The sequence below is a fragment of the Myodes glareolus genome, chromosome 10 (assembly GCF_982192425.1).
Source record: "Myodes glareolus chromosome 10, mMyoGla1.1, whole genome shotgun sequence".
Lineage (NCBI taxonomy): Eukaryota > Metazoa > Chordata > Mammalia > Rodentia > Cricetidae > Myodes > Myodes glareolus.
Genome location: NC_142035.1, coordinates 26,096,528 through 26,123,663, shown reverse-complemented (window position 1 = coordinate 26,123,663; position 27,136 = coordinate 26,096,528). Strand labels below are relative to the sequence as shown.

The 27,136-nt window shown below is 47.2% G+C and overlaps 1 protein-coding gene across 1 annotated transcript in view; it reads left to right on the top strand.

Annotated features, from left to right (window-relative positions):
• Positions 1-16,435: 16,435 nt before the first annotated feature.
• The window catches only part of Hck (HCK proto-oncogene, Src family tyrosine kinase), a 42,057-nt gene continuing 31,356 nt past the window's right edge, over positions 16,436-27,136 (top strand). Inside the window, exon 1 of the mRNA XM_087911103.1 lies at positions 16,436-16,704. The gene's annotated coding sequence lies outside the window, so the exon portion shown is untranslated. The remainder of the gene's footprint in view (positions 16,705-27,136) is intronic.

Sequence of the window (27,136 nt, the reverse complement as noted above, 5' to 3'; positions counted from 1 at the left end):
CAAATAAGAAAGATCCTAGTAGAAAAGCAGGAGGAGTTTCCACAGAGTTTGCAGAAAACAAAATTCGAGTGACCCTGAAGCTTGTGATGAAATAGACAACGTCACTCATGAAGAAAGAGGTCAAAACTGATACTACACTGGGAAGCCATTTGTCACCTGGGTGATTGGCAACGTTCAGATTGTGTGATGACTGACTTTAGGGCTATGGCTGGGAGGACCAGGCACTGATGTCGGTATTTCAGTGCAGCTACCCGCCTGGAAGCCCACCCTTACTCATATCCCCACAAGAGGACGGGGTGACCATGATTGACAGGAGGTTAAAATAAGCCAAACAGTGGGTGACGGAGGACCGGTTAGATAAACTGTAGGTTCTGAAGAAAATAGAATACATGCAACTGTAAATAAGAATTTGGTAGCTCTCTGTGCTGATTCGGAAGTATTTCCGCCATCATGTAAGTGGGGGAAAACAGACAAGGTGCTGACCCATGTGCTTTAGAGTAACATAGGAAATGCCTTCATGTGTTGTGAAATAGTTCCAAGAGTTCCCCCCTCCAAGAGTTCAACATGTTGCCTGTCAGTTCTGAGCTGGGGAGTGTGTCGGCTGTAGAATGGGGAAGGTGTGGGGGGAGGACTCTTTCTCTTTATGAGTCATGTATCCGCATCATAGCAAAGCTATCCTTGAGAACCACTATTCTGCTGCCCTCAGTACTCGTCTGTAGTGTGGCAGTGGGGGGGGGGGGGGAGAAGCCCTCCCCCACCCCTATCCTTTAACACCTGAGACAGGTGGAGGAACTGGCCAAGGGGTCATAAGAGTGGGAGATCCACCCCTGACCCTCACCAGCTGCAGCACTCAGGAGAGTGTGGGAGAGCAGACCCTGAGGGTGTGAAAGAGGGAGACCTGGCTCCACCACTCACTCCCTGCTATAAGAGGTGAATTAGCTGAGGCAATGCTGGAGAGCTCACCCTGGTGGTGGGGACAGGGGAGAACTGGCAGGCAGACCCTGCAACTGCCTAGTTCCAGGATCAGGGTTGTGGCTTGACCCGCCCCAACATCTACCCATCTATGATTGCTGGAGCACGTGAAGGGACCTAACCCGAAGACCCAAAAAAGGCAGGATTCCCCAACACAGGGCAACAACTCCAAGAGGAGTCCCAGTGAGGGTTCAATACCAACAGTGTAGCAGAAACCAGAAGCCTTGAGCCAGACCAATGGCTCTTTGCAAAAAGCACTTGCAAGTGAAGATACATGGACAGAAGGGTTTACTGTATGACTCACTGTGTCACACTGCAGCTTCCGTGATGAGATTTTCATTTTTTTCTTTTTTTCTTTTTTCTTTCTTCTCTTAAATTTTGTTTTATTTTGGAAGGGGGTGAAGGGACCAAGGTTGGATGTTAAGGGCAGGGATATGAATGGGAACGAGATACATGACGTAAAAGACTGTCGTGCTCTTTACTGAGCTTGATAGACGCCTTCTGTTTCCTTATGTTGACCTGCAGCCCCACCTACAGCATGCAGACATACACACATTCTATAAAGGAGGGTTCCTTCTGGCTCACGCCCTCCTCCAGGAGCTCGGCATCGCCCTTCACACGGCAGACATCTGGGGCATTGAAAGTGTATTTACAGAGACCGTGTTCTCCAGTTAATCTCACCTCCTGGTAGTCACGCTCCGTGCAGACCCCTCCTGCAGCTGAACACAGATGCCATGTGCAGTCACTGAGACATTCCTCTTGACTCTCATGGCTCCCTCACTCTAGGAAATCCTGCCACCACCTAAGAACACAGGCAGAAGTCTACCTGGTGAGGGACTGGGGTTTGCTGCTAACAGCCATGTGGCTGAGACATCTTAGAACAATTAAAACTTCAGATGACAGCGGATCAGCTTGACAAGAGACAGAGGGCCCCCAGCCAGAACCACTAAACTAAGCTGTTTCCAGATTTGTGACCCAGAGACCCTGGGTAACAGTAAACATGCCTATGAGAAGGGCACTAAATTTGGGTCAGTTTGTTACCCAGTGACGTGTAACTAACGCAATCAAGGCGTCCTGATGGAGTGCTTACTTAGGACTGATTCCGCGAGGGATACCGTGGGAATAGACATGCTCCACACCTCGGGGGAGCAAACCACATGTGCATCTGTCCCCAGACTCATCAGTTCTGGCACAGATGGTTTTAAACCTTCTCTTTTCACTGTGCTGCTGGCTTGTGGTGAGTGGTGATTCAGGATATGGGCAACATGAACACACTATAGGACAATACGGAACTTTCTGGAATCGTGAAAACATACAGCTTAATGGGTTTAATTTACAGAGCTGTATATGACTTTGAGGGGGGAGGTTTCAAGACAGGGTTTCTCTGTGTAATAGTCCTTCCTGACTGTCCTGGAACTCACTTGGTAGACCAGGCTGGCCTCAATCTCACTGAGATCCTCCTGCCTCTGCCTCCCCAGTGCTGGGATTAAAGGCGTGTGCCACAACTGCTTATATGGATTTTTTTTTTTAAAACTCAGCAAATGAACATTTACTGTTCTGTACTTGATTATACTGAAATAATTACTGTGGGGTTAGAGAGCTGGCTCAGCAGTTAAAGAGCCCTGGCTGCTCTTCCAGAAGACCCAGGTTGTGGTAGTTTGGATGGAATTGGCCCCCATAATCTTACTGAAAGTGGCAATGTTGGAAGTGACTTAGTTGGAGTGAGTATGGCCTTGTTGGAGGAAGTGTGCCACTGTGGGATCAAGCTTTGAGGCTTCCTATGCTCAGGATACCACCCAGTGTCTCAGTTGACTTCCTGTTGCCTGCAAGACGTAGGACTCTCAGCTCCTCCAGCACCACATCTGCCTGCGGGCGCCTCGGACTGAACCTCTGAAACTATAAGCAAGCCACCCTAATTAAATGTTTTCCTTATAAGAGTTGCCCGTGGTCCTGGTGTCTCTTCACAGCAATAAAAACCCTTAGACATGGGTCAATTCCCAGCACCCACATGGCAACCATCTGTAACTCCAGTTTCAAGATATCCAGTGTCCTCTTCTGACCTCCATGGGTACCAGGTACACTCTTGGTACAGAGACATACATGCAGGAAAAAAAAAACAATTTGAATTTTAAAAATAATCTACTATGAAATGCATCTAAAAATAATATAACAGGGTCAGCAAAATGGCTCAGTGGGTAAAGTCCTTAGTGTGCAACCCTGACGGCCTGAGGTTGGTCCCTGGAGCCCATGTAAAGATGGAAGGAGAGAGCTGATGCCACAAAGTTGTCCCCTGAGCTCCACACTCGTGCTGCGCTGTGCCAACACACACAACTCCATTTTACACACTCACAATAATAATAAATAACGATGCTTTTTAAAGAAAGATAATTTGGTACTGGAGAGATGACTCTGGGATTAAGAACACCTACTGTTCTCAAAAAGGATCCAGGCTCAGTTCCCAGCACCCGTGTGACTACTCACAATTACCTGTGACTCTAGTTTCATGGGGTCCAACACCTTTTTCTCACCCAAAGGCACTACATGCACGTGACACACTTGCACACATACAGCCAAATAACTCAGACACACAAAATAAAGACAAGTAAATAAAGTCAGGTATAGTGGTGCACGCATTCACCCCTGCACTTAGGAGCAGAGGCAGGTGGACCTCTGTGAGCTTGAAGCCAGACTGGTTTATATAACAAGTTCCAGCCAGCTGGGGTATACAGTGAGACCCTGTCTCAAAAAAGAAAGGAAGAATTGATAAATTGGAAGGGAAGTTTGGCTCAGTGGCCTAGTACTTAGGAGCTGAACTGGAGTCTGGGGAGATGACTCAGCAAGTGGGAGTACTCGATACCCAAATGTGAGGACCTGAGTCTGAATCCCAAGCACCCGCATAAAAAGCTGAACAAAGCTACACATGTGCCCGTGACCCCAAGCACCATGTTGGGACCTTGCTGGCTGACAGTCTGGCCTCAGACTCAGTGAAAGATCCTGCCTAAATAATTGGAGAATGGCCTCGAAGGGCAATCAGTGGCTTTGTTCACAAAACATGAACACACAAATGACATGTGCACACAGCACACACGACGAATTGGTGCACACATGTGATAAAGATGGTAATATGTTAATGATGGAGGAGAGGCAGTGGATGGAGTACTGCGAAATCCCTCCGATTCTGCTACATGTTTAAGCACTGCCCTGTAAAGCATTTGAAAAGCAGGACATTTAGTGCCAATGTGCACCAATTCCTTCGTTTATTTTTATTATTTTGATGACACAGAAGCATTCTAGGTTAAAAAGAAAAAAAGAAAAAGAAAAGCTAAATATAGAAAAAGTCACTCCCCTCTCTGATCCTACATCCTTTCCTCTTCAGCATCACCCAGTTTCCAGTGAGTTGGGTGGGTGGTTTCCAGACTTTTCCCTAGTCACATGTGGGCGGGGTGGGTGGTTTCCAGACTTTCCCCTATTCACATGTGGGCAGGGTGGGTAGCTTCCAGACTTCCCCTAGTCACGTGCATACAGAGGGTATCAACCTTCTCCACGCTCTTCTCATCCTGCAGCCCAGCCTGGCCTGGAACACACACAGAGCTGCGGATGTGAATGAACCATCCTGCCCAGCCTTTCCCACACTCCAATACGCATGTGCCATGGGACTCCCTTGGTACTAAGACACACACATCACCAAGATGCCAAGTGGGGAGGACTTGACTTCTCTAAGACATAGGCTCAGAGAAGAGGAGCTTCACTTGGCACACACAGTAAGTTAGATGTGCAGACAGGGGCAAGAAGGTCATGGGCCAACCTGGGTTTCTCAGGGGGATACTGAGCCCCAGTGTCCAACCCTCACCACCCCCGGAAATAAAACAAAGAGATGGAATTGTTCTCCCATTCCAGATCTGACAGCCCTGCCAGGGGGAATTCTAGCCAAAGGGCGGTGGAGAACATGGCCATGCCCAGGACCCTCCTTGTAGAACCTGCAGGCTGGGCCTGGTTCTGCCCCTTCAGGGAGGAGCCTGGCTTGGTATACCCTGACCAAGAGGAAGTCCACAGAGTGCTTCCTCTTTTCTTGCCCTCTGGGGACACTGGGGGAAGGGGAGAGAGTGTTATGAAACTCAACCCTTCACCAGCCTCCTGGGAGGACCTATCAGCTGGAGGTAGCCACACAAATGGGGACAGAAAAAGCAGTTTCAAGGGCTCCCCCAGCACTGCCGCTGCCCCCCACTCCCCTCCCCCACACCTCCTATCACACCTGGCCCTGAACAGGCCACTATCCCAGGAGCAAGGACCATGCCTGGGAAGGTAAGATTTGAAGATGCCCTAGGCCGGTGTCCAAGTCACCTCCTCACAGCAGCCCTGTACCCGGTGGGAAGTTGGGTGTTCACAAGCAGACCAAGCCCCTCCCATTGCTGGGCTTCCCAGGCTGCCTGTGACACCCTGTACCCCGACAGTCTTCTTATTTTACCATCACTGTGACCAAACACCGAACGACCCCAACTGCAGGAAGATAGTTCTGGGGGGAGAGCTCGGTAGCAGGAGGCAGCTGGCCGGTCACACCGCGTCCGCAGTCAGGGAGACAGGGAGAAATGCTGGCGCTCAGCTCCTCTTCTCTGTTTTAGTCCATCTGGGACCTCAGCTCATGCAACGGCACTGCCCACACTGAGGGTGAACATAATTCAGACAGTTCCTCACAGACATGCCCAGACATTTGTTTCCATGGTGATGCTGGATCTCATCAGGTTGACGAGATTAACCCTCCTGTCAAGCGTCAGGTGCCCTTGAGCCTTAGTTCACATAACAGGCATCTCAGGAACCCCTCTGTGGTGCGGCCCAGGCTGGACTCTGTGTCCTCCACCAACACAGTTCATAGTGTTCATCCCCCCACCCCGACCCCGATATATACAACGTTTTCCCCCCTCACTCTAAATGGCAGGATTCAGTGTGCGCCTCTGTAATTGAACGATTGGATAGAAAGTTGGGAAGTTGCTCGGGCACCAAGACCATCTTGTCCATCTTTGTGCTCCCTTAACCCAGCAGAAACGACACCCTGCTGGGCCAGTGGGTGAAAGTGCCTTACCTCACAGTGCGATGAGCTGAGTCAAGCCCCAGAACCCATGTTTCAAAAGAGGAGTTGGGTGCAGGGATAAGCGTGCATAATCCCAACAGTCCTACTGTGAGAGGGGCGTCTGAGGCAGCAGGATCTCCTGGGAGTTCAGGCCCAGCTAGCCTGGGTTATGAAGCATAGCAGAAACTGCCTAAGAAGGTGGAGGAGGCCGGACGGTGGTGGCGCCTTTAATCTCAGCACTCAGAAGGCAGAGGCAGGCGGATCTCTGTAAGTTTGAGATCAACCTGGTCTATAAGAGCTAGTTCCAGGACAAGCTCCAAAGCTACAGAGAAACCCTGTCTCAAAAAGCAAGAAAAATTTTGTACACTGGGGTACATGCACACATGATGATGATGATGATGATGATGATGATGATGATGATGATGATGGAACTTGAAAAAAGGAATGCATATTATAGCCTCTAATGCATATATTATCAGAACTGGAGAGTGAAGAGTTGGGATTCCATCCTAACATTCACTGGTGGCTCCTATCTAACTGAGCCTCAGTTTCTCCACTTGTGAAACGGGAACAAGCATACTCCCTGCGCTGACCTTGAAAAACAAGAGAGGGGACAGGCCACCAACAAATTAAGCATGTGACTGTGTCACAATGCCCACTGGGGACAGTTGACAAGTTCTACGGTGAGAAGTGGATCTGGGGATGAAAGCTGGAGACGGTTGGAGGATGGAGGAACTTTTTGGGGAAGCAGAGTCAAAGAGTTAGTAGGGGCTGCTGGGGACATCTTAAGGCTTGTCTTCTGAGGCTAATGCTTGCCCCTCTTATAAAGGAGGTCAGTAATGACCTTCTGTCAGTACGAACGTGTGCGAAATGACTGTGGCTGCTTTGCAAACAAAAGGGGAAATACTGGAGGCCTGAAGTAACGATTGCAGCACCTCCACCGCACCCAGCTGGTTTTGAATAGGAGATAACCAACAATGGTCCCAAGGAACTCAAAATATGTAATGCAAATGCCCATGGACATAGGAAAAGTATCCTGGAACTAGCCAGCATCCTGCTCACGGTTGGTCCTGTGTTGTTGCCTGGGTCCTGCCCTTCTGGGATGAGGTCTGTCTGAGTACTCCACTCACCAGTGCCCCTCCCCAACCCCTGATATGTTGATTGTACACATTACAAACATCACTGTTACAGGCCACACTAAAGTACACCCACTGGCCTTGAGAATGTGAGTCCTTGCTCTGCCATTTTTTGACTCTATGGCCACTGTCAATGTCTTTACCTCTATCAGCCACCCACTTAGCACCATTTCAGTTCATTAAGAATAGTGAGCTCATTCAGCTGAAGGCAGAGAGACCCCAGTTGGTGAGGGCAGTGAGCCCATGACCTGCCCTTCACTGTCTCTGTCCAAGACCCAGACGTCAGGACACCTTCAGAACAACCCTCCTAATTCCTCAGCCTCTAAAATTCCTGCCCAACCTCAATTCTATTTTGTTCACAAAATCTCTGGGGCATTGGTGTGTTATAGGATCTCTTGTAGTTCTGTCTGGTCTAGAACTCCCCGTGCAACTGAGAATGAGCTTAGACTCATCATCCTCCTGCCTCCACCTCCCAAGTGCTGGAGCTACATGTGCTCCATGACACTAAGCAAGAAGTCTCTGATTTTGTCTTTGTTTCTTTAAAAGGTCTTTGGACTGGAGAGATGGCTCAGCCGTGAAGAACACTTCCTACTCTTCCAAAGGATCTGAGTTTGGTTCCCAGCACCTACTCCAGGAAGCTCACAAATGCCCTGTAACTCCAGAACCAGGGGATGGAAGACCCTCTTCTGGCCTCCTCGGCACACATTCACACATGAAAATAAATCTTTAGAGCTGGGTGGTGGCGCACGCCTTTAATCCCAGCACTCAGGTGGCAGAGGCAGAAGAATCTCTGTGAGTTAGAGGCCAGCCTGGTCTACAGAGTGAGTTCCAGGACAGCTGTAAATACACAGAAAAACCTTGTCTTGAAAAACAAAAAACAAAACAAACAAACAAAAACAAAACCCTTTAGAAACGTTAAAAAATCAAAGGTCTTTATGCTGCCTGAGAATAGTTAACATATTCACAAGGCTCACAAGTGACAAGGGAAAAGGACGTCCTACGGGTCCCCTCCCAGGGGGAGATCATCCAGTTGTTCAACTGTCCATCCTGACTCTGCCCCGTATGGTCCTTAGCTCTTGCTCTGTGAAACTAATGAACAGTATGACTAATGAACAGTATAACTAATGAACAGTATAACCACCGAACACTATTCTGCTTTCTTCCCAATTACCCATGTACCTTGGCATTTGGACTCTATTAGTACATAAGGAGCTTCTCGTTCTTTTTCTTTCTTTTTTTAAAAAAAATTGTTTTAGTGGAACTGAAGAGACATCTTGGTGGTTAAGAGCACTAGCTGGTCTTCCAAAGGACCCGGGTTCAGTTCCCAGTATCCACCTGAACACTTGCAACAGCCCATAACTCTATTCCAGGAGATCCAACATCCTCTTTCCATCTCCACAGGCTCCTGTATACATGTGGTACTTATGAACTCACCCAGGCATGCATACATGCAGGTGCACGCACACACAAACACACACTAAATCTTTTTTTTAAATGTTTGCATTGAAGCATGATTTACACTCTGTAGAACTCACCGTTTTGGCTTTGACAGTGCCGTGGTTTTGATGCATTCATCCTTCACAGTGATATTCATCTGTCGCCGTTCACTTCTGAGCCACCCAAACTTTCCTCCCCAAAGAAAACACTTCATTCATTAGCAGTCACCAGCTCAGGGCAGCCACTGTCTGCTTTCTGTACCTGTATGTTTGCCAGTCTGCGCACTTCACGTAAATAGTGTCACACATATATGGACTTTGGGGACGTTTTTTTTTTCACTCAGTACAATGTTAGCAAAGTTTGTCCATGCTGAAATCAGTATCATTGATTCATTCCTTTTTACTGTCTAATAATATTTCATTGTATAGATAGACCCCATTTTGTTTAGCCATTGATGGGCATTGGAGTTGCCTCTGGTTTGGGGTTGTTTTGAATAACGTTGCTCTAAGACTTCAGACCCTTATGTAAAAAAAATTTTCAGTCCCCTTAGCTATATACCCATGAGCAGGATTACCGGGTCTTAGGGATTTCCATTTATAACCTTCCGAGGAACTGAGAGACCCTTTATCAAAGAGGCTGTTTTTTTACATATTGAGTGTGAGTGAGTGTGTGTGTGTGTGTGTGTGTTTACTGTGTGCCTGCATGCCAAGCCATATATGTGGAGGTCAGAGGACAATTTGAAGGAGTCAATTCCCTCCTCCTACCTTGTGGGTCCTGGGGATTGAACTCGAGTCCTTAAGCTTGGCAGCAAGCACCTTCACCCACTGATCCCTCTCACAGGCCCCCCGGCTGTCTTTTGACTGTAGCATAGCTGTGGTTTTGATCTGTATCTTTTCATGGACGTATTAACCATTTGCATAATATCTTTGGGAAAATGCCTGTTTATATTTCCTGCACAATTTAAAATTGTGTTATCTTTTGGCTCTGGGCAGGGTAGCACATGCCTGTAATCCTAGCACCCAGGAGGCAGATGCAGATGGATTAAAAATTCTAGGCCCATCTGGCTGCATAATGAGACACTGTCTCCGTTCCCTACCACCTCCAAAATAAATCAATAAATAAAACGTTTGTGCAGTGAATGATGCGATCAAGAAAACAAAGATCAAGCATGGGCACACACCCTTAATCTCAGGGCTGGGAGGCAGAGTTCGAGGCCAGCCAGATCTGTATAGTGAGTTCCAGGACAGCCAGGGATACACAGTAAAATCTCTTTCAAAAATAAAAACTAATTTTTATTAATGAAAAAGAGAGAGAGAGAGAAAGGAAGGAAGGAAGGAAGGAAGGAAGGAAGGAAGGAAGGAAGGAAGGAAAAAACACTACTCACAGAATGGGAGACGTGCCATTTTTGATAAGGTGCTGGGATCAATAATAAAAAGACAAACTTTTTCAATGCATGTTTGTGTTTGTCACTCTGTACCTCAGGCTGTCCTTGACCTCAGGATCCTCCTGCCCCAGTTTATTGATTGCTGGGTAACGTTTCTAATTTGTTCAAGTCCAAGTTATCTATTTTTCTCTTGTCTTCTTATCACACTTGAGATTTTACCTAGACCAAAGCCAGAGATCTGCTGCTGTGTCCTTCTGACTGTACCCTTAGCTTGCACAGTTAGTTCTCTGACGTGTCCAGACTTACAGTGTAAGATGTGAGGAAGGCGTGTGGCGCATTCCTGTGCTAGTGACTCTCTAGCTGTCCCAGCATCCCTTGCACGACTCCGCGTTCCCCGCGATTTGATGGTCTCGGCAGTGGTGCTGAAAATCAACTAAGTTGATAAGTTAGTATTTACTTTGCATAAGTATTTACTTTGCGACTCTCAGTTCTGTTCCACTGAACGATAATATCTGTCCTGTGCCTGTTCCACCACGTCTTGACCGCGGTAGCTTTGCAGTAAGGTTTGGAGTGTGGGAGCGCGAGTCCGCCACCCTCCCTCATTTTCAAGACTGTTTAGGCTGCTTTGGATGCTTTCCCTTCCACATGAATTTTAAGATCAAGTTGTCATTGTGAATTGCACACACAAAGACAGTCGGTGTGGGGGGGGGGTGAGGGATGTGTCTTTCTCAGTTGTTCTCCCCCTTAACTTTTTGAGACAGTCTCCCAGGGATCCCAGCGTGCTCACAGACAGGGAAAGACTAAATGGAGTTTCTTTACTTCTCTTGTAGATTCTTCAGGTTAGTGTATAGAAATTCTTGTGTTTTACAAATCCTTTTTTCTTTTTGACAACTATTTAGTATTCTTTTATTTTCCCAGGCCCTAAATTATAGACATTTAGGTTATTTCCAGACTTCAATGATTCTCCCAGTACAGCCCATGAGGCCTCTTCCGCATCCCGATCGTCTCTCTGTGCTGTTGTGACTGCTAAGTTACAAGCACTCAGTGCAAGCTACACCATCTTGCCCTTGACTGACTTCCTTAGCCCGCTCACCCTCTTGGAGTCCCTGCTTCACATAGCACCCAGATGGATCCTATTCAAAATTAGTCTATTTTGCTCACTTTTCTCTCAAAACCCTATCAAGTCTCATTTCTCTATCAGCTAAAGGTTGATATTGAGCTGGGCAGTAGTGGTGCACACATTTAATCTCAGCACTCAGGAGAGGCAGAGGCAGGTGAACCTCTGAGTTCGAGGCCTGCCTGGTCTACAGAGCGAGTTCCAGGACAGCCAGGGCTACAGAGAGAAACACTGTCTTGAAAAAAACAAAAAAGTTTTTATTGATACCGTTCATGGCTTCCACTCCAGCCCCACCACCTCTGTCTGGAGACAGAAGAGACAGAATCTAGGTTGAGACACTCCCAGCCAGGATGGCTACCTGCCCAGGTCCTACTTCAGTCACTAGACTACAACAGCAGCAAAAAGTCTTTCCAGGCCCATCTTCCTCCTGGAGGTAGTGTCTTTCTAAGTTGCATGCTGCTTTTCGTCTTTGGAATGAGGCAGGTGGCTCAGCACTGGCTTCTGAATGCTGCTCCAGTCAGAACTTGGCCAGAAGTTTTGAGTCTCAACCGTACAGGCAACCGTAGATATCGGCCCAAGCTTTCTATGTTTGATTCTTTCAGTGACCTCCTTAGGTCAGCACCATTTTCATCCACACTTGGCAGGAGGAGACTGAGGCTCAGAGAGGTTGAATATTAGTGAAACCAACGGGCAAGTGGCCATGCTAAGGCTGAGCTTCCCAGAGTCTTCCGGCAGTCAGCCAGATTGTCTATGACTACGGTGGGATGGATGGATGACAGGAAGGTTTGCCACTTCAAAGCCTGGCTACACATTGCCTTAGCATCAAATCTGTAATCATATAAATGTTTTAGTGTAAATATCAAAGTTAGGTGAGATTTTTTTATTACAGTGTGTGTGTGTGTGTGTGTGTGTGAGAGAGAGAGAGAGAGAGAGAGAGAACATGAGAGATGAGAAGACAACCTATAAGAATCATTTCTCTCCTTCCACCACCAATCCTGGTGGGGGCCAAACAGATTGTCAAACTTGACAGTAAGCATTTTTAGCCCCTAAAGCATTTCAATAGCCATAGATGGGATTTTTAGAAAATAATAGATCGTACTGAAATTGTTGTTGTTGTTAATGTTTTGACTGCACATATGTCTATGCACCATGTGCATGCCTACTGTCTATGGAGGCCAGAAGAGGGTATGTGATTCCCTGGGACTGGAGTTACAGACAGCTGTGAGCCACCTCATGTGAATGCTGAGAATGGAACCCTGGTCTCTAGAAAGGCAGCCAGAGCTCTTAGTCTCTGACTTATCTCTCCAGATTGAGGATTTTTATTAAATTTAAAAATGGCAATATCAAATGGCAAGGATGTGAGGTAATGACTTAAAACTCACAAACTTCTGGTGGAAACACAGGCCGCAGAGACACTTTGCCAACTCAGTAGTTTACGGTACAGCTGGACAGACCCCTGACTCCAGACCCAGTCACTCAAGAGAAAAAGAAACAGGGCCTCTCTCAAAGGCTTTAACCTGGTACCTACAGCAGCTTTGTTGATACGGCAAAAAGTCTAAAGACAGTGAGCAAATGGACAGACAGCAAGTCTCTACTGGAGAACGCTACTTGGCCACGAGAAAGGACAAACTAGCAGACCGTGTAACATTGTGGAGAATCTCAAGAAATCAGTAAGTAAACAGAGAGAAGAGAAACAAAAGAAGTATGCCTTGTGGTTATGTTTGTGTGAAATTATAAAAAGTCCGAAGTTAATCTATAATACAAACAATGAATTTGTGGGGACTGGGGAGACAGCTATGGTGTACTACAGATAAAACCCTGGTTTCACTCTCCAACCCCCAACGAACCAAAAATATTGGTGCACACTTGTAAGCCCAGCACTTGGGAGGTGGATTCAGAAGGACCAGAAGTTCATTCTCAGCTACATGGTGAGTTCAAGGTTAGCCTAGGCTACATGAAATCCTGTCTCAAAAAGAATAAAAAATCTTTTGCCAATTACCTGAAGTCACATAAGAGCTGGAAGAATTGACTAGAATTAAGAAAATACTTTAAATTCATTAAGGAAACCTTTGGGGACATAGAAATAAATGTGTTTGCCTTTGAGACAGGATCTCAGAATGTAGCCAAGGCTGAATTCAGACTCACCAAGTAGCTGAAAACATTGGGTTTCTGCTCCCCTTCCCATGTGCGGGGATTGCAGGTGTATGTAACTGTGTCCCATTTATTTAGTGTTAGAGATCAAGCCAAGGGCCTTGTGGATGCTAGACAAGCCCTCTATCAACTGAGCTGGAAACCTAGCCCCAAATATTCTGAATTCTGATTAAGGAAATGGTTCCACAGGCAAGTATTACTTGCCTGGATTTACCAACAATTTAATGATTATTAATATTAATAATTGTACCTTTGAATTTTTTTGGTTTCTCAAGACAGGGTTTCTCTGTGTAGCCCTGGCTGTCCTGGAACTCATTCTGTAGACCAGGCTGACCTCAAACTCAGAGATTCGCCTGCCTGTGCCTCTCAAGTGTTGGTATTAAAGGCGTGTAATACTACCACCCAGCAAATTTTTTAAATTATATTTATTTATTGAGTGTGTATGTGTGTGGGTGTTCACGTGACATGACATGTATGTGGTACTCAGAAGACAACTTGTGGGAGTCTGCTCTCTCCCTCTCCCAGGATCCAACCCAGGTAGGTCACCAGCTTAGTAGTAAATGCCTTAACCTGCTGATGAGCCATCTCACCAGTCCTAACTATGCCTTTTGTTTATAAAAAAAAAGTCACAACAGGGTTGGTGAGATTGCTCTATGGGTAAAGGTGTTCACAATGCAAGCCTGAACACCCCAGTGAAGTCTCTGGAACCCACGGCAAGGTGGAGGGAGAGAAATGACTCCACCAAGCTGTCTTGTCTGCACACACTAGTGGACACACACACATCAAAAACCATCTGGGCTCAGTAGGTTAAAGCCCTTGCCATGCAAGACTGAGAGCCCAATCCTATAGTAGGAGAGAACCGACACCCAAAATTTGCTCCCACACATGCCATGGCTCTTAAGAACCCACACTCATGTGCATTTCATACACACATACACACAAAAATAAAATTTGAAAATATTTTTGAAGCAGAGTCTCACTGTGTAGCGCTGGCTGGCCTGGAACTTGCTGTGTGGATCAGACTGGCCTGGAACTTACAGAGATCCACTCACTAGCCTCTGCTTCCGAAGTGCTAAGGTTAAAGCTATGCACCACTGTACCCAGCCTCATAAAAACGTTTTTAATTATCCCACAATAAACATGATAGGAACTTTAGGGACTTGAATGATGATTTTTACGACAATACTACTTTAGCAATAACTTCTGGTTTGAAAATGGTTTGAAAAGGAACATGTTGGTTCCTCTGTGGTTCTCTGTCATCAAATGACACCTTGTTAACAAAGATGTAACAAGGGCTGGTCATATCTAATATTCCCTGGGTCTGCCCCAGGAGCTGCCTTTCTCTTCCTGGAGGCCCTGGGAGCAAGGTTGGGGCAGGCCAGAGTGCCAGATGCCTAATGCCCTCCAGGCTTCCCTCACCTAACACACCTCAGGAATGTTTAAATGCCCAAGCCCTTGTCTCAAAGTGGATAACATGTTGTGTGCATGTGTGTGCGTGTGTGTGTCTGTGTGTCTGTGTGTCTGTGTGTCTGTGGGTATGTCTGTGTGTGTACACAATACACTGTCTCTAGTCCCAGCTGACAGAACCCTTCATTGGCTCCCTTCCCATCTCTGTCTCCTTCACTCTGTCCATAACCAGTATTGTTTACTTCTACACAGACCAATTCCACTTCTGTGTTGAAGTCAATAAAACCCGCTCAAAACTCAGTCTATTTTTATAAATAGGGCATGCATATATTAAAGAACATAACAAACACGTAAGTGTAGGGTGAGTGTCTTTCTCAGTAGTGGTTGTGTCTTGGGGGGAGGGGCAGACAACAGTTGGCCAGGCTATGAGGCAGCTCTGGTTGTCAGAACTGGGGGAAGGGTACTAATGGGTCTAGTGAGTGGAACTCAGGGGAGGTGCTACCACTGGGTCATGCCCAGAAGGGTTCATACCCAATACTGTTGTGATTGCATGATGCAGGCATACATAAACGAAGGAATAAGAGACATACAGTTTAGAGCGTCAGTCTTTTTAAATGAATGGTCTCTGTCCCTGTCTCGCGCTGGGCAGGATGCCATGCAAACAGGGCCTCCGCGGTCAGCCAGTCAGACTTTCTTCCTCTTCAACTTGGGAGGTCTTCTGAGCAATCCCAGATTCTGCCCAGAACAAGGCAGAGAATTCCTGCGTGTGGGCGCCAAGCTTTGCATGGAGTTTGAATAAACGCTGGGAAAGAGAGGGAAAACCCTTTGCTGGGAGGAACTGAAGGGCTGTGGAGAACCCCCAGAATCCTGAGGGCGTGGTTAGACTTAAAGGCGGATACATTCCTTTCCTGGATGGTTGAGAATCTGAAATGAAGGGTAGGATCATTTGATAGCTCAATACAGGACTTGAGATTTGGCACCGATGGGATTAGAATCCCGGAGACTGCTGATGGTATAGTACACTGTCTGGAGCGAGACTCTGGATTCCGTCCTCTACAACACACACACACACACACACACACACACACACACACACACACTCCCTCGAGACTAAAATCCTTTCAGAGGGTTGGACTACAAATCTAGAGAACAGGGATTAGGACCCTTCACTTGGGTGAATTAGAATCTTTGAGGGCAGAGCAGAAAGTGAAATTAAAATTCCTTCCCTGGGCAAGGGTGCGGAAGGTTCTGCTGGTAAAGGTGCCTGACGCTCAACCTGGCGACCTGACTTCAACCCCGGGAATTCATAGGGTGGGAGGAGAGACCTGAGTCCCCCTAACCTCCTCACCACGCTGAAGCACAGAGTATTTGTCCACATGCACATAATCAATCAACCATCGTAAAACAATAAAGTCCTTTAGGTGCCGCGTGAGTCTTTGGATATTGGGTCTCTTGGGTAGGGAGTCTGAATCCCTGAGGGTGGGTTTTAGAATCCTTTGCACTGGTTCAAATCAAGGCGGGGTTTAGTGAATTGGGGCGGCGGGGGGGACGACAGGGAATCTTTGGGCAATGGGTCAACGCTTGGGGTCTGATTCAGTACTTCAAGAACTGGTTAGGGCCCTTGAGGACAGAGGTAGCTAGGAAATGTTGAAATTCTTTGGAGGTGGATTAAGAGCTGGGCACAGACCGGTGGGAGTCGGCTTAGTACCTTAGGGGGCGGAGTCTGGTCATTTAGGGGCGGGGTTTGTATCACCCAGGGCGCGGCTAAGGCTCCCAGATGGCCAGTGAGAACCTCAGGGTCGCAGCTTCCAGCCTGTGCTCAACCAGGTGTCTCTCAGACGGGTGGGAAGGAAGCAGAGTCGCTGGGACAAACGACTTCGACCCCTTCGGAGAGCCGTCGCATCCTCCGCAGCCCACAAGTCTTCGTCGTTAGCTCCAAGCTTACGATTCCTGGGCTGCCAGGGACCGCGGAGCTGGGGGGTCGTTCGAGCTGCGAGGATCCGGGCTGCCCGCGAGGCGAGGGGCGGGCGCCCAGGTGAGTGAGGTAGTGGGATGAAACCCCGAGAACGCGCGGTCCTTGGGCGCCAAGGAGCTGGGGTCCTGGGAGAACTGCCGGTGCGGCGAGCAGAGAAGGGGACAGTCCCAGGAGCAACCGATTGGTGGTAGGATGCGCCGTCGACAGCGGGTGGAGGGTGTCCAGGTAGCCAGGTGAAGCGAATTGCCGCTGCCCAAAGCGATCATGGGATAGCCTTAGATAGAGGAAGCTCAGGCAGGGGAGTGACATTGCTGAGCTGACGCTTCTCTGACCGACCAGGTTCCCCTTCTGCTCAAACACATACACACACCAAGAAGAAGAAGCTGGAGGGGAGGGAAATGCCCATTCAGTTCCCAGTGGGGGTGGGTGGGTGGTAAGGTCACGCAGGGTAGGCAGCGGGCAGGGCTAAAGGAGCAGCTGGGGTAAGACATGCCCATGCCCGCCACACCCAGGCCCAGCAGCAGCCTGAGTCTGAATCTCTTCTTCAACCTCTTCGCCTGTCCTCCTGATTAACCCCTACACCAAACTTCAGAACCTCTTACAAAAGGGCCACCTTAAACTCCTGCTTGTGAGACCCCAGCCAGGTCACTAGCTGTTCTCTGGGTTCCCCTTCCTCCTCTATAAAAATGGGCTATTTTAAGTCTCCCGCTGAAGCTGGGTAGCCCAGGGAGGGAACCGGGTCTGGGCATGATACTGGACGGGGAGCTTGGCTTTTCTGTGCCTCTGTTTCCATAGCTGCAGAATGGAAATGATAATGAGGAGAGTTTGCCTACCCCCTAGTCAAACTGTTTAGGATTGGAGGTGTTTAGAGTTTCAGATTATGGCAGATTTCTGTGTTTTAAGTATACAGGGAGGGATCTGGGGCATGAAACCTAAGTCTAAAAGGGAAATTTGTATATGTTATAGAGACTTCTGTGTGCGTGTACAGTTTGGTGTGTGCTCAGGTGTTCGTGCATACATGGAGGCCAGAGGACAACCTCTGTGTTGTTCTTTGAGCAAAGTCCATGCTGGTTTTGAAGACAGGGTCTCTCATTGGCCTGGGGCTTGCTGGGTAGGTGGGGCTGACTGGCTAGTGAATTCCAAGGGTCCACCTGTTTCCACCTTCCTAACACTTGGATTAGCACAACTCCCAGATCGCGTTTCCCCCCATGGATTCTGGGGACATAGCTCAGGTCCCCCTGTTTGCAAGACACTCGCTTAAACAACTGGGCTATCTTCACAGCCTATGATTTTTGTTTGTTTTGTTGTTGTTGTTGTTGTTTTGTTTTGTTTTTCAAGACAGGGTTTCTCTGTGTAACAGCCCTAGCTGTCTTGAAACTTACTCTGTAGATCAGGCTGGCCTAGAACTCACAGAGATCTGCCTGCCTCTGCCTCCCGAGAGCTGGGATTAAAGGCGTGCGCCACTACCGCCCATGATTTTTATACATTGTATATTCACAGTCCAGAGACAACTAATGTCGTATTTCTACTAGCACCTACATTCTTACTTCAACTCATAGCCTCAGATCAGGTATAATTTTCCTACCTGGATCATCCTGTCAGTTTTCAAAATGTCTCGGATTTTAGGGCATTTCAGATCTAGGGTTGGGGTGCTCCCTCACTTTTGAAGATGAAACTAAAAACTGAAGGAAAGGGGGCCAAGTGGTGGCTCTACCGTTCAAAGCACACACACACACACACACACACACACACACACACACACACACACACTGAATCTGAGAGAGAACTGGAGGAAAAGCCTCTGGAGCACTGACTATCAACTACACTTTCTACTGTTCCCGTCCAGCCCTGAGATTCCCACGCCAGCATCTCCAGGAAAGCATGTTAAAATGCCCATTGCTAGGGCAACCCCTGGACAAAGGTCTGGGCAAAGACCCTGAGGACTGGCAATCTCAGGGCTGCTGATGCTGCCCAGGAATCCCACTTTGACTGCAGCAGTGCTGGGTGTAGTGGAGCATTCCTGCAATCCCAGAACCTAGAAGAAGAGGCAGGAGGAGCAGGAATTCAAGGTGATCTTTGGTTATATAGCAAGAGTTTGAAGCTATCCTAGGCTATGAGATCTTGTCTGCAACAAAGCAAAGCAATCTATAGCCGCTCCCTTTCATCAACGAGGGATGCATTCCAAGATTCCAGTAGATGCCTGAACTGTAGGCAATAGTAAGCTTCACGTATATCTTTTGCATATGGAAGTTTTTCTTTGGTAACTCTAAATTAATGACATCACTACTCCTGTGTCTGGGGCTATGATTTAAACAATGAACATTGCTTGGACACAAGTAACTACCGAGTGGGCAGTGCATACGGCACGGGTCCAGTGGGTAACAAGATGGCTCCATCTTGGGGAAGACAGGGGCATACTGTGAGATTCCATCACTCTATTCAGAAGGGCAAGCAGCTAAAAAACTTTGGGCTGCTTATTTCTAGAATTTCCTATGTGATAGTTTCAGGTTGTGGCTCACTGTGGGGCTGAAACTGTGCAAAGCTAACCCTCTAGTTGGGAGTGCAAGGAAACTCCTAGACATGAGCACTGATCTAACTATGAGGCTCTTTGGCAACTTGCCTTCTCCCTACCGATCATCAAACTGGGATCCATCGCGGATGAGAACTGAGGTCGAACTCCTTCCCACTGGCTGTAGTGGCGTCGTCCTGATCAGTGTCCCCTGCACCGTTTTTCCCACTTGCCCACTGACAGATATTCAGGTTGCTGCCAGTGTTACTGTAATAGCTAATATTGCCGGGACCATCCTGTGTGAGTGGTCTTGGGCACATGTGCGGGTGTTTCTTGGGGAAAGCACTAAAGGACTGGATGGCTCTCCAGGTGGCAGGGTCACCTGTCCCTCTTTATGAGAAGAGTATGGGGACTTGGAAGGTCACTTATGGAGTTTGGGGAGAGAAAAGGAGTCAGCTCTGGGGACCTCTCAGCTCAGTATGGCCGGTTTGCCAGGCCACAGCTCTCTGCCGCGGCAAGCTTCAGCTGCCTTCTTCACTGTGCCCAGTGCTTAGTAGGTCTGCAAGAGCTGGGAGCATATTTCTTCTACGTACCTTTTATTTAGCATAGCATTTCCTGTGCGTGATCCTATGGGTGCAGTTTTTGTCCTGCTTAAATGCTTAGCGTTACATTGTTAACACTTTCCTATCCGTTAAGATCTCCTTAAATTTTGAAGTGACGGATAAATATGCCAATTTGGTGTGAAGACAAGATTTTGCAATTTTAATGTGTGTGAGTGTTTACCTGCATGTGTGTGTGCACCTGGTGCCCTCAGAGGGCATCGAATCACCTAGACTTGGTTGTTGGCTGCCATGTGGGTTCGTAGAACGGAACTTGGGTCCTCCACAAGAGCGACAAATGCTCTTATCTGTTGCACCATCTCTCCAGCCCATAATTTTTCACATTCTAAACTGAGATATGAGCTACCTTTCCAGTGGCCGGTTTATTTTGGCTCTTAATTTGAGTCTGCCATGGGGGAGCAGGCACAAAAGCAAGATTGGCTCTAGCTGTAGCGGTAGGAGTCGCCACCACCTCTCATCTTCAGAGAAGAGCCTAGAGAGGGTAAGTAGTGTTCCCAAAGTTACACACCAGTCACTAACACAATCTCCCTCAGTCTCCGTTTTTCAAAGCAAGCTTTGGTCCCTGCCCTGTTGCTGTAGGCCTGGGAGTGGAGTGGACTTCTGGAAGTGGAGGTGGTGATGGAGCAGAAATCTTTGTTCAGATTTCAAATATGTCCTTAATCTTGGTCTGTGGCCATGGCCACACATCCTGCGAGTTGGCATAACTCTGTGTTCCCTGGTTGCTGTTCTCTTAGGACTTGCATGCCCAGTCCCTGCTGTGATGTGCTCACCCTGAAGTGTTTGGGCCCAGGAGAAATGGACAGATACATAGCAGTTAGGCCTGAGCTTGAGGGCCTGCTTGGGGGCCTGTCTTACACAAGCCGCGGCATGCCATGCTAGCCCCTTCTCTCTGACTCAGTCTACCCAGCCAGAAAATGAGCACAAGAAGGATAGCATGATCACAATACACACGTACACACAAAACACAGGTTCACAATTTCATTGGGTATACAGGCCTGTGTTTTCCCAGAAACAGCCGCTAGACAAAGTTTCAACTGCAAATAGCTTACTTGGGAGTCGATGGCAACCCAGGAATTCCCACCGTGGCCCCCAGAGCCCCATCCCACAGGCCATGTGGCTGCAGCACCAGGCCAGGTCAGAGGCAAGAGAACTGGGACGTTCACCTCCTGCCTGCCAGCCCTTGGTTGAGGGCTGCTCCTGTAGGTGTGAGGGTTTGCTGGCCTGTCAGCCTGTGAAGCTCAGACAGACCAAGCACCTGTAGTCATAGAGCAATCTCTATAGCACAGAGGGGCTAGGGCCGGCAGTTGGAAGTCCAACCAGAATGTTCCAGGATGGTTCAGGGGTGACGGCTGGGAACAGGGCATGCACAGCATCTGCTTGCATATACAATGCATAACTGTCAAACCCAAGGCCAGATGTTAGCAGAGGTTGCCCAGGTTAGGGAGGGGAGGGGTATGGAGGGAGTGAAAGGAGTGACCTAAAGGGACCCCAGATTCATTTGTGATGTACTAACTTTTAGCATGTGTGTGCTAATGTCTCAGAGGAGAGCAGAGAGGTTTCACTGCATTTATCTGTGTGTGTCTATATACACATAAGTGGGTGTGCAAACTAGAGGAAAAATTGTGAGAATCGGTGCTCTCCTTCCAGCGTGTGGGTCCCAGGGTTCAAACTCAGGTCCTCAGACTTGGCAGGAGGAGCTTTTACCTTCTGAGCCATTTCAACAGCCCCAAGAGAAGACTTTTCAAACCAAACATGTACGTGCCATAGGATGGAAGTACATTATATATATATATATGCATGAAAATGTGACCATGAAATTGTTTTGTGCAATTAATATCTCCAAATAGAGTGCTCTGAGTCTATACCCTCCTTGGGACTGGAGAGATAGCTCAGTGGTTAGGAGCATTTACTGATCTTCCAGAGGACCCGAGTTCAGTTCCCAACCCCCTCATCAGGCTGGAACTCTAGGGGAGCCATCATCCCTGGTCTGCACAGGCATACGTACTCATGTGCACATACACATATGTAGATAGTACATAATTAAAAGTAAGAAAAATTAATCTTTAAGATAGTAACACACCCTCCAAAACATAAAGAAAACCAGGGCCTAGAGCTCTATCAACTGGAAGATGTGAAAACGTGTTCTTGTGGCTTTTCTTTCTTTCTTCCTTTTTGTGTGTGTGGTGTATATGTGGTATTGTGTGATGTGTGTGTGTGTGTGTGTGTGTGTGTAGTGTGTGTGTGTGTGTGTGTGTGTGTGTGTGTGTGGTGTATATGTGAGGAGGCTGGAGGTAGATGTCATGAACCTTCTTTGATTGTTCTCTACTTTATTCATTGAGGCAGGGTCTCTCAATCAAACCCAGAGTTGCCGATATAGCCAGTTTCCCTACTCAGTTTGCACCACAGATTCCCTGTTTCAGTTTCTAAGGCTAGAATTTCAGACAGGTCCCCATGCCCAGCCAGCATTTATGAAGGTTCTGGTGATCAAAGGCCAATCCCTTGTTTGCATACAAGTGCTTTAACCACTGAGTCCCACCCCCAACTCTCTCTCTCTCTCTCTCTCTCTCTCTCTCTCTCCCTCACTCCCTCCCTCTCTCCCTCCCTTTCTCCCTTCCTTCCTTCCTACCTTTCTCCTGAGGAGGGCCTTTTTATTCTTTGACCTCCACCTCCTGATTGCTGAGGTCCTGGGTACATGCAGGAGCCCTCGGCCTCTGTGGGGCTAGGGTTGAAACACAGGGCTCTGTGCACACTAGCTGAACACTCGAGCAGCTGAGCTACATCCTCAGACCATGTTTTCGTGGCTTTGAGGATTGCATCCGTGAGACACGGCTGGGTGTTGGACTTGAGAACAGCTCTGTGAAAAGTCGCCTGTCGCCGAGCTGGCCACCATGTTCTGTGTAAAGGGAACAACCCGCTCCAGCGAGGAGCACCTGGTTTTGTCAAGGAAAAATGAGCAAACTGGAAAGCTCCCCCCACCCAGACACCTTTGTAACTACTGTAACAAGAAACCTGGGTCCTGAGGAAGCCCGTGTCTATGGCTGCCACCAGAACTTGCTAGGTTCACGGTGTATTCTTTATTCCACAGTCTCCTCCTTATTACCTTGACCAGGGTTTCTCACAGAACCTGAAGCTCGGCTGGTGGCCAGCATTCCCGAGATGCCCCAGCTCTTGTCTCCCAAAACATTGGGGTTACAGATATGTGCTGCCACGCCCGGTGCTAGGGATTTGAACCCAGGTCCTGACGCTTGCATACAAGTGCTTTGCCCACTGAGCCTTCTCTTTAGCCCTCTGGGCTACATTTTAAAGACCGCTTGCATTTTTAAGAGAAAGAATGGAGATTCTCACCCAGGTGGTTTCAGATCTTACCCTGAACTTCTCAAACTGCTTGCCTCAAGACAGATAAAATGAGATTTAAAACATCCCAGGGAAGTTCACAGGTGCTGCCGATCTCTGGAGCTGGCCAGTGGCCTAAGGGTAAAGGCCTAAGAATTTGACTGGCCGTTGAACCAGCCACTGGGGCTCAAGTATCTCACACCAGCTTTCTAGCTGGGTCACACTTGGAAGCAGAAGCCAGAATCTTCTCTAGGTGGTGGAGTCCCTAGATTTCAGGTGACCCAGGGCCTACTGTGCATCCTATCTGGAGATTTTACTCCACCTGAGAATGAAGGGCTGGCCCTCCAAGACTCTTCCAGTATGCATGAAACTCATAGCCTGGCCAGAGCAAGCTAAGTCTCTAAAAGGAGGCATGTGAGGAGTGAGGGGTGATCCCCAAATGTCCACCAAAGTCAAGTCACATAGAGTAAAGGTGATTCTACCAGAATGTAGCCAGGGTGCCTGAGGAAACCCTGTACCCCAAAAACTGTTTTAGAAAGGAACTTCTGGTTAGAAAGATGGCCCAGCCCCATGGCTGGGCTGTTCTAAGAACAGAAAGTTCCTCTAAACAAGCAGTTGTAAGCCATGGGCCCCACAGCAGTGGTTGCCGCCCTGAGCTTCCTTTTGGGATCCCTTGCTCCCCCACACCTTGTGGAGTAGCCTCTGTTGCTGACCCCAGGAGGAAGGACAGGCAGGAGAACTCATGCTCCCTGCCACTGCTCCTGGCCTCGGGAATTTCTTCTTGGGGCCTTCATTTCCTGGCCTGAAGAATGGCTTTCTAATCTGCTCTGTTGGCTTACAGGTCTATATGGTAAGGCCTGTAGAGAGGAGAATACAATGTGCTCACTCCCCAAACCTGGATGGCGGGCCTCTCATGTGCTAGGCACTCATTAGGTACCAATGGCTTCAGTGCCATCAATTTAGCAATGATCCATATTCCCATTCTCACCATCAGTGGACCTGGTAGTTTAGCTTCCCTTGTACCAAAGTCTGCTATCAGAGAAGTTTTGGCTAATCAGCCATTTGCTCTTAAGTGTAAATTGCAACCTCCTCCTAAGTCTCTCCTAAGTTCTGGGCAGAAATCTACACTTGGTATTAAGGAACAAAAATATAATTCAAATTGTCCCAAGCAGCAGAGGAGGTTATTGGAAAGCTCACAAGACCCCAAATTCAATTCAGGCTGCACTTGAGTTTGGGAATCTGGATGTCTCTATTTCTTGGCTTCTTCTGGCTACCAAAAACGGCTCTCCCAGACAGAGGCCACAGACTGATGATCCTTGGTCAGAACTTAGCCACACCCAGTTTGATTTCTGTGGCTACAGCTCTGATTGGTCCAACTTGGTCACAGACCTACACTTACACAGGATGCAGGAGACTGGAGCCAAGGCTACCTCAATCCATGAACTGAGCCTGAGAGAGCAGTCCTCAGGGGAAAATTGGGGAGCTGCTCCTAACAGAGACAAACAGACACCACGTAGGAAGAAACTACAGCTGTCTCCCTCAGAGAACGTCTCATTACACTTTGGAGAAATGGAGGCTTGCCTTGGGTCACACAGTAAGCTTTTGGCAAAGGTGGGGTTAGACCTTTAATGCTTTCAGAATTTCATGCCCAACCCAAGGATGCTCAAGCAGGTCCATTCCTCTCCTTGGCTTGGAGTCTGAGAAGACCTGCAGTCAGCATGACAGCACTTGAAAATGACCAGCCAGGATAGCTGGCATTTTTCTTTCTCTCCCATGTGGTGCCTGCAGACTTAAGAGTAGGGAGCATCCTGAGGATGGTCCTAGACACCGTCAAAAGTTCTGAGGTAATGTGGGACTGGGGGCAACTTCCGCTCTCAGTGCCTGATTAGGAACCACATTAGACAAGAAATGGTCGTGTGGGGGTTTTGGAAAGTTTGTCACAACTTTGTCTCAGGAGACCTCAAGTCAAGCCTGAGAATCAAGTGTCTCCTAATTACAGAAAGAAAAAAAAATGAAAATCAGAGAGGGAGGATGACTTGTCCAGTTTCACAACCAGTCTGTGGCCAAACCCCAGTACCCAAATTGCCAGACTCAGCCTTCACTCTACACTGAAGGGTTCAGATTTTAGTGTTTCCTCAAACTGTTCTATAAAAATAGAAAGAAAAGAAAACTAATCTCACAGTACAAAGCCAACTTTACCCTAATGCAAAATGAGACATACACAGTTATGTTCCTGAAAAACATGGTTGCAAAAAAGTCTCAATAAAACTCTTGCAAAACAAATTCATCACACTTAGCAACCATCCAGGTTGACTTCACCCCGGAGATGCAAGCATGGCTCTATGTTCACAAATCAGCAAGTGTAATACTGATGCGTGGTTAACACATGGACAGAGTTATGGACAGAAATCTCATGATGATCTCAATAGATTCAGCAATTGCCTTTAATAAAGTTCAACATCTCTTTGTGATAAAATCCCTGAAGTAACCAGGAATAGAAGGAATAGGTCCTCAACGGAATAAAAGCTTTGTACCACAGATTGACAGTCAATGTGATATTAAGTAGGGGAAAGCTGAAAACATTTCCTCCCAAATTAGGAATAAAATAAGTGTGCCTATTCTGTCCACTCTCATTCAATGCAGTGATTCAAGTCTTAGCCAGAATAATGAACACGAAAACAGAACACAAACACAGAAAAATGAACACGAATAGGAAAGAAATCAAATCATCCCTATTTGCAGATTACATGATCCTATACTCTTGGGTTTGTTGGTTGGTTTTGTTTGATTTGTTTTGAAACAGGGTCTCTCTGTAGTGTCAGGCTGGCCTTGAACTCTCTATGTATCTCCGACTAGTCTCAAATTCATGATGATCCTCCTACCTCACTCTCTTGAGTGCTGGATTTGCAGATATAAGCTGCCATGCCTGGTTTATAATACTGCACCCAAAATCCACTATAGATTCCGCCAGAAAACTCTTAGCCCCGATAAACACTTATAGCTAAATTATTCTTGCATATAAAAGGTCAACATTAAAATCAGTAGCTTTCCTATGTCTGATAATGAACTGTAGAAAACTAAATCAGGAAAGAGAATCTTATTCATAACAGTTTTCTAAAACTACCCAGGAATAAATCTAATCAAAGAGGTAAAAGACCTCCACCGTAAAAAAAAAAAAAAAAAAACCTTCAAGACATCTAAGAAAGAAAATAAAGAAGACACTTTCATGTTCATGGATTAACAGCAGACTCAATATTGCAAAAATAACTATGTTACTGAAAACAATATACAATTTCAACATAGTCCTCCATCAAAATCCCAATGGTATTCTTCACAGAATTAGGGGAAAAAACTTTCTTTCTCCCCTTCTTCAGGCTCTTCAAGTTAAACACACAAATCTAAAGGTTCAGAGCTAGGACCCTCATGTGAGGGGGAAAGATTGGCGTCTGTTTTTCTAGGTCTAGGTGACAGTTTACCGCCTTGGGTGCAGTGGCAGAAATGGCAGAGGAGTAGCCAAGAACCTTATGATTAGATTTAAAGACTCGAATGCATGCCTAGTTTTTTGTTTTTTTTTTTTAATCTGGCCACGAATCCACTGTTGGGGAGTTCATAAGCTCCAGGGGTGAACAAACTTCTATTATTTTGCTAACAGATATTGTACCAAACATCCATAGATTAATGCCACTCTCAGGTCTCATCAGAGAAGTTTCTCTGGTCAAGGCATGATGGTTAGTGCCTAAATCCACAGTTGATAAACTGAGTATGCACATGTAAAAAAATGGAAATAGATCCTTCTATCTCCTCTGCATAAAACCAAGTCAAAACGGACCCTCGTGCAAGACATGAAACTGGCAGGGGAAGCATAGACAAGAACTTTCTGGAAAGGACTCCAAGAATTATGAATGACCTTGTGTGAAATTACTCTGCAAGTCTATGGAACTGAGAAAGGTATTTTCCAGCTGTAAGTCAGAAAAGTGATTAATAACTATAATATTAAAAACTGCAAATGTTAAATGTCAAAAACCCAGAT